Source organism: Magnolia sinica, chromosome 1, assembly GCF_029962835.1.
Source record: "Magnolia sinica isolate HGM2019 chromosome 1, MsV1, whole genome shotgun sequence".
Classification (NCBI taxonomy): Eukaryota; Viridiplantae; Streptophyta; class Magnoliopsida; order Magnoliales; family Magnoliaceae; genus Magnolia; species Magnolia sinica.
The window spans coordinates 5,765,263-5,772,093 of record NC_080573.1 but is presented as its reverse complement, the minus strand read 5'-3'; the positions used below and the strand labels follow the sequence as shown (position 1 = coordinate 5,772,093).

General features: G+C 41.4%; 1 non-coding gene across 1 annotated transcript; it reads left to right on the top strand.

Moving 5' to 3' along the window:
• Positions 1-2,054: 2,054 nt before the first annotated feature.
• Positions 2,055-2,161, top strand: LOC131221908 (small nucleolar RNA R71). The gene has a single exon (XR_009159656.1). It is a non-coding gene; the product is annotated as a small nucleolar RNA R71 (small nucleolar RNA).
• Positions 2,162-6,831: the final 4,670 nt, after the last annotated feature.

Sequence of the window (6,831 nt, the reverse complement as noted above, 5' to 3'; positions counted from 1 at the left end):
GTGGGGCATACTCCCTGTATTTCCACTATCTTCCGTTCAATTGCTGCCTTATATGCTCTAAGAACATTAAGCAGCCTGCTCGCCTTTGTCTTCTCAGAGTTGGAAGCTATGCTGTCAGGAAGAGTCTCAGAGGGATGAAGAGGTTCCACTTTCGCTCTCCATTTTTCAGTCTCCAATATAGGAGTAGAGTCGAGCAATGCATTGACTTCATGGATGGGACTATCAATGTCAAAATCCATGCCCGATTGTGCTAAGCAGGTCTCAAGAGGATCTTCAAAAGATGTACGGAAGGAGTCCTGCACAAGGCTCTCGATCATGTCCACTTCAAATATGTCATCCAAATCGGAGGGTTGTTGTCCTGCATTAAAAACATTGAGTTTAATATTCATGTTACCAAAGGACAATTTCATAACTCCATTCCTGCAATTGATAATAGCATTAGATGTGGCCAAAAATGGACGACCCAAAATGACTGGGATCCGACTATGAAGATTCTGGACGGCTGAGTATCTATAACTATGAAATCCACTGGAAAATAAAATTTATCAACCTGGATTAACACATCTTCAATAACACCCCGGGCACCTTGAGATCTATCGGCTAGTTGTAATGTTACCTTAGTCGGTTTCAACTCACCAAGTCCTAGCTGCTCATAAACCGAATATGGTAACAAATTGACACTCGCCCTAAATCAAGTAATGCCTTCCCGATCTTATGATCTCCTATGCCGCAAGAAATGGTGGGAGCTCCTGGATCCCTAAATTTAGGAGGGGTGTTATGTTGAATCATGGAGCTGAGCGCTCTGCAAGGAAGACTTTCTTATGAACATTTTGCTTACGCTTTTGAGTGCATAAATCTTTAAGAAACTTAGCGTAAGGCAAGGACTTGCTTGATAGCGTCAAGCAACGGGATGTTGACTTGCACTTTTTGAAACACATACAAGATTTCATAAAATTTATTTGTTTTCTTTATTGGTGCCCGACGTTGAGGAAAGGGTGCTTTGGGCACATAAGGTGGCACATTAGTGGCTCTTGGAGAGTCAGAGAGCTTTTGGACTTTGGATGCATTGGTATGGCTCTCTGCTTCATCTTGTTCTTTTAGAATTTGATTCATCCCCATGCATCTCTATTCTGTTATCAATCTGCTTGCCTGACCTAAGGGTAGTGATCGATTTGGCCTATTCATGATATTGCCCTTGGTTGGAATTAGAGCCAATCTCATCCTGTCCCTTTGGATTAGCCTCAGGTTGGCTAGGGAACTTGCCCTTCTCTCTCTCACTCAATGTGGCAGCTAGTTGACCCATTTGTACTTCCAGCTTGGCAATGGATTGTGCATTTGCATGTAAGCTTTGCTGGTTGGCCAGTAAGGTTTGTTGGGTGTCTTTTTGGAATTGGAGAGAACTCTGCATGAAAAGATGGAGTGTATCCTCAAGAGATGGTTTCCTTGATTGTGTAGGCAGTTGTTGATATTGTGGAAACTGTTGAGGTTGTGGACTGCCAACTTGGGAGTAAGGTTGCATAGGAGGATTTCCAGATGGTCCTCCTTGTTGTGGTCCTTTTGCCCAAGAGAAATTTGGATGTCTAGCCCACCCTAGATTATAGGTGTTTGAGTAAGGATCATTCCCAGATTTTTGAAAAGTGTTCATAGCATGAACTTGTTCAGAGAGAAGTTCTGAGAATGCTGCACCAGATGGACAAGACTGCATAGGATGGGCAGGACTAGAACATGTGGCATATGCCTCGACTTGAGCTGTTTGTGGTGGTCCATTATTTAATACCAGAGCATCAACTTTCTTTGTCAGGTTATCAAGCTTGGCGCTCAGCTCTGGCATGACTCCTATCTCATATATACCACCTCTCTTTTGTGGTTGGGGACTTCTGTCACCTCTATTTGAATAATCCCATTGCTGGGAATTTTCGCACAAGGTTTCAAAGAAGTTCCACGCTTCGACATCACTTTTGGTTATGAATGACCCTCCACTGGTGGCATCAACCATGCGACGGTTCTGTGGTGTTAGACCGTCATAGAAGTATTGAACTTGTTGCCACTTCTCAAAACCATGGTGAGGACATTTAAGAAGCAAGTCCTTCCATCTTTCCCAACATTCATGAAAGTGCTCGCCCTCTTTTTGTGTGAAGTTAGTAATTTCTCTACGGAGGGCATTGGTTTTGTGAACGGGGAAGAACTTGTTTAAGAACTTCTTAGACAGTTGGTCCCATGTAGTGATAGATCCAACTTCTAGAGAATTCAACCATGCTTTCGCCTTATCCTTCAAAGAAAAAGGAAACAGCGTAGGCGGATCGAATCGTCGGAGAAGTTTTGGAACTTAAAGGTGGAGCAAATGTTTAAGAATTCTTTCACATGATGATATGGGTCCTCCTTGTCCAATCCATAAAAGGATGGCAACAATTGTATGACTCCAGGTTTAAGTTCAAAGTGTGCTGCCGTAGTGGTTGGCAACACTATGCATGAAGGCGCATTAAATTGGACAGGAGCTGAATAATCTTTGAGAGCTTTAACTTCAGTCTCATTCGCCATTTCAACAGGATTATTTCTCAATCTTTCACGAATTGTTCTTTCAATCTCAGGATCAAACGGTGCTAGTTCTATATTCAGAGATCTACGTCCTAGCATAAACTATGTTATCAATATAAGAAAGAAAACTAAACTAAGATGCAACCTAAGATGAATAAGACTTAAAAGAAAAAGTTATGAATTCCTAAAACAAGAAAAAGCTATGTAAATGAGAATTGGAAAGAAGAACCCGGAAAAGGAGATGATGAATGTCTGCAGATTTGAAAGTTCCTCCTTTTGAAGACAATGTTATTTAGCAGCTTCCTTCCTTAATTCCTGTAAACAAAAAGAAAACAAAAATAAATTAAATTTCCTAAAATAATGCTAGAAAAGAAATCCTAAGCAACGGTTAATTTCTAAAAAGAAAGTTTCTAATCTTAGAAATAAAAGCCAAGTTAGTTTCTAAAAAGGGAAAATTTCTAAAAAAATAGGAAATTAGAAAATAAGAGAGAAACTTTCTAAAAAAAATAAAACCTAAAGACTCTTCTAAAAATAATAAAACCTAAACTAGAAAATAGAAAGTTACTTGAAAGAAGAATCAGAATCTAGAATTAGGAAATAGGAAATTTCTAAAAATAAAAATAAAAAATAAAAAAGCCTAGAAATAGAAACTTTCTAAAAAAAATAAAAAATAAAACCTTAATTCTAAAAATAGATATTAGAAAAAAATAGAAAATTTGGAAAGAGATTACCAAATTAGTAGTTTATGTCAGGTCCCTACAAAACAGGAAATAGGTTAGTTTCAAAAAAAAAATTAACCTAGAGTTAGTAAAAAAAACTAAGACTATGAATTATGATAAGAGAGAATCCTAAATCCAATTGGACCGAAACAGTCCCCGGCAACGGCGCCAAAAACTTGATGTTTTATTTAAACCAACATGATTTAAATGATTTTTAAACTCGCAAGTATACGAATCAGATGTAGATACGGTACGTATTACGAGATCGTTCCCACGAGGACTGGTCGTCACAATTCAAATCTATGATTCTCCTTAACTAATCCAACAAATAATGGAATGAATTACTAAGCACAATTTTATGAAAAACAATTAATTAAGAACAGGGAAGAAAATTCAATCAGAGAGAGGGCACTAGGACTTTCGAATCCACCCCTAATTATCCTAACCCTTGTTTTGTCTGTTGATTCACCTTGATCTAGATTGATACCACTTAAATAGAGAAAGCACAATCTGTGTCCTTAATCGGGCATACAGACTGTCTAATTCCTTTAAGCAATGCCATGAATGACATATCCCATATCTTTGGTCGGGCATAAGGGATGTACAATTCATTAAAGCATCCTGTTTCTCCCTCTATAGGTAACATGTTCTTGATCAGACACAAGCACCCATAATAAGCATCCAAACAACATCCATATATATACTTTGGTCAAGTTCATAGATGGAGAAGTATAGAATTTAAACCCATAAAGCCCACTTAAAGAAAGAAACAAATTAATTGAAATTCAAAGTAAATCAACCAATACAAGAGCTAATCAAATTAGGGGCTTCATCTCAGCCCTAGCTGAGAGATTAGTGACCCATAAAATCCATAAAAAATATTAAATAAAATTCATAAAAAAACATCAAACCAAACAATCTCTCTCTCTCTTCTTTCTTCTCTTTCTTCTTTTTCTTCTCTTCCTTGCTCCAGATCTGGAATCCCCTGGTTCTGAATGGCTCTCCCACGTCCAAAACTCTCCTTCTATAGCTGCTGGATGGCTGGGGTCGGTGGCAGAGTCGTAGAAGGACTCGAAGTGTAATTTTTCGCAGCCGTGATCGGTGGGCCCCACAGAGGCATTTTCTGGAAAATCTACCCCGTCCATTGAATTCAGGACGAAATTTCAGTCAAGAATAGGTGGTTTTGAAGGTCCATTAGCGCGGCCCATAGAAGAAATCTAAAAAAAACTCAGTTTTGAACGTCCCGGGGCAGTCTACTTTTGGCCTCTGTACCGCACACGTGTGTACGCATGGGCGAGGAATGTCAACATGGTTTTGAAGCTTTCGAAGCCTTCTACACGATGGACGGATCAGATCTTCCATCTGATCGAAGATGGTGGGCCACAACCGCCCGGAAGTCAGCTCTTCGCGGACGTGCGTAAGCCTTCGCACGTCCGGCGCTGTGATGTTCGGTGGGCCCCACATAAGCGTTTTCGGGGAAATCCACCCCGTCCATTGGATAGAGGACGAGATTTCGTTCAAATATGGATGGTTTTGAATTTGCGTGGACGCAGCCCAGAGAAGAAATCAGAACAAAATCAGTTTTGAACGTCACAAGACGGACTGTTTGTGGCCTCTGTATCACGCACGTGTGCACGCATGAGCACAAAATGCAAACATGGTTTTGTAGCTGATGAACCCTTCTACATGATGAACGGCTCGGATCGGCCGTACGTGTTACCGGTGGGGCCCACAGCGGTCCGTAAAAACGGACTTCCGTCCGTTACGCGCGCTGGAAACGGAATTTTCCGTTTTTGAAAAGGAAAGTCGAGTCAGCGCTGCTGACCGACTTAGGTGCATTCGGTGCTCCGATAGTGCACATGTGCACTATGTACATACATTATACATATGGGTCCACTGTGATGATTTCGAGAAATCCAATCCGTCCATCCTATTGCTCATCTTCTTTAAACCGTCAGGACCAAAATTGATGTATATCCAGATATCCAGCGGACCCCACTTAATGAATTAAGGGGCTGATCTGGCCGTTAGACCACTTCCCGAGATCATCAATGGCTGAAATTTAATATGTACGGTTAATTTATGGTCCCCATCACGTGTATGAAGTTTCGAGTTGATCGGATGGCGGGAAACATGTGATCTTGCATTCTGGACCCTTTTCGAGCCTCTTTATCGTGCTTTCCTCAGATCCCAGGCGTGTAAAATCTTCATTATTGGTTCTCTGGAGTCCATCCCGTGCTTTGGAGACTTTGGATCATGAAATCCATGCCTTTAACATCAATTTTCAATTAACGCTCCTGACTTCATCCTGTAACAAAAATACAATTAAAATACGCCATTAAGCATTATCATATACGTAAAATCTGGTAATGATTAGGGTCTAATATGCAATATTCGACCCTCATCACTGCATGATTGTCATACCAGGTGAACATGTTGCCATTAAAACCTACGTCCAACAGCACGACCTTGTCTATAGCTCCCCTGAATTCGTCGGAGCTAGCCTGATCTTGGCTTCTGCTATCCAACCTCTCAGAAGCGTCGAGAACGACAATAAAATTACTGCAGACAGCCCATGGGCCATTAGGGCCTGAGGTAAGGGATTCCATGGAATCCTAGAGATTTTTCCTACTAAATTTGGAACATTTGGCATAAACAAAGGATAGAAGGCAAGAAACCAACGGATTAAGCAGAGAAACATTTATGGAAACAATTTGGTTCGTCATACCAATAACCGATACAGAAAGGGCATCCTTATGAAAGATCCAAAATTTCCCCCCTTCGTCAGCATTGGAGATTGAAGAGTGAACCCAAGTTTTAAACCAATACCTATCATCTTCCTATTCGAGGTCAAAGGCTCAAGGATGGATACTATCGACGCGTTATGGCCTTGAATAAGCTTAATTGCAGTCTGAACTGTGGTCGCATTAACCATACCCTGGACATTCTAGATTAGGATGCTATTCATCAGAAATATTTCCTGAGAAAATAACCCTCTTCTTCAGCCTCTTGAGCCTAACTTTCCAAACATCTGCCTCTGAGTAAGGATCAGCCATATCCTCCTGTAACCAAACTTCCTGGCCCACTCTATCACCAGGGGAGACCCTGTTTGACCTACCAAAATGAGGTTAGAGGAAAGTGGGCATAAACAATTCTCTCCGAGGGAGCTCCCTGTCCCCATCAGAGAGAGATATCCCCCCCCCCCCCCAAGTCACTATGGGGAAGCTAATAAGGGGACAGATCTACCGAAAGATCTAACTACTTGTAGACAGATATACAGCCATCAATGAGGCCTTTAAGAGGCTGAAATGATTCTCCAATCCCCTATTGGAGGTAGGGGGTATGATCTGGGGAAATCCAAACATCATAGTCCTCCTCAACATCCCTAATCCTCAAAGGGCTAACGGGGGAGTGATCAACCGATCTTGAGGTGATCCGAATGTGACATTCTCCCTCAGCGGGGCTGGCCCGAGAAGGGGAGTAGCACAATTCAACATCTCTGAGAATGTAGTTGGGATCGGGATCACCAGAGATGGATAATATGGAATCCTGCCCCATAGATGGGAGTGCGCACCTG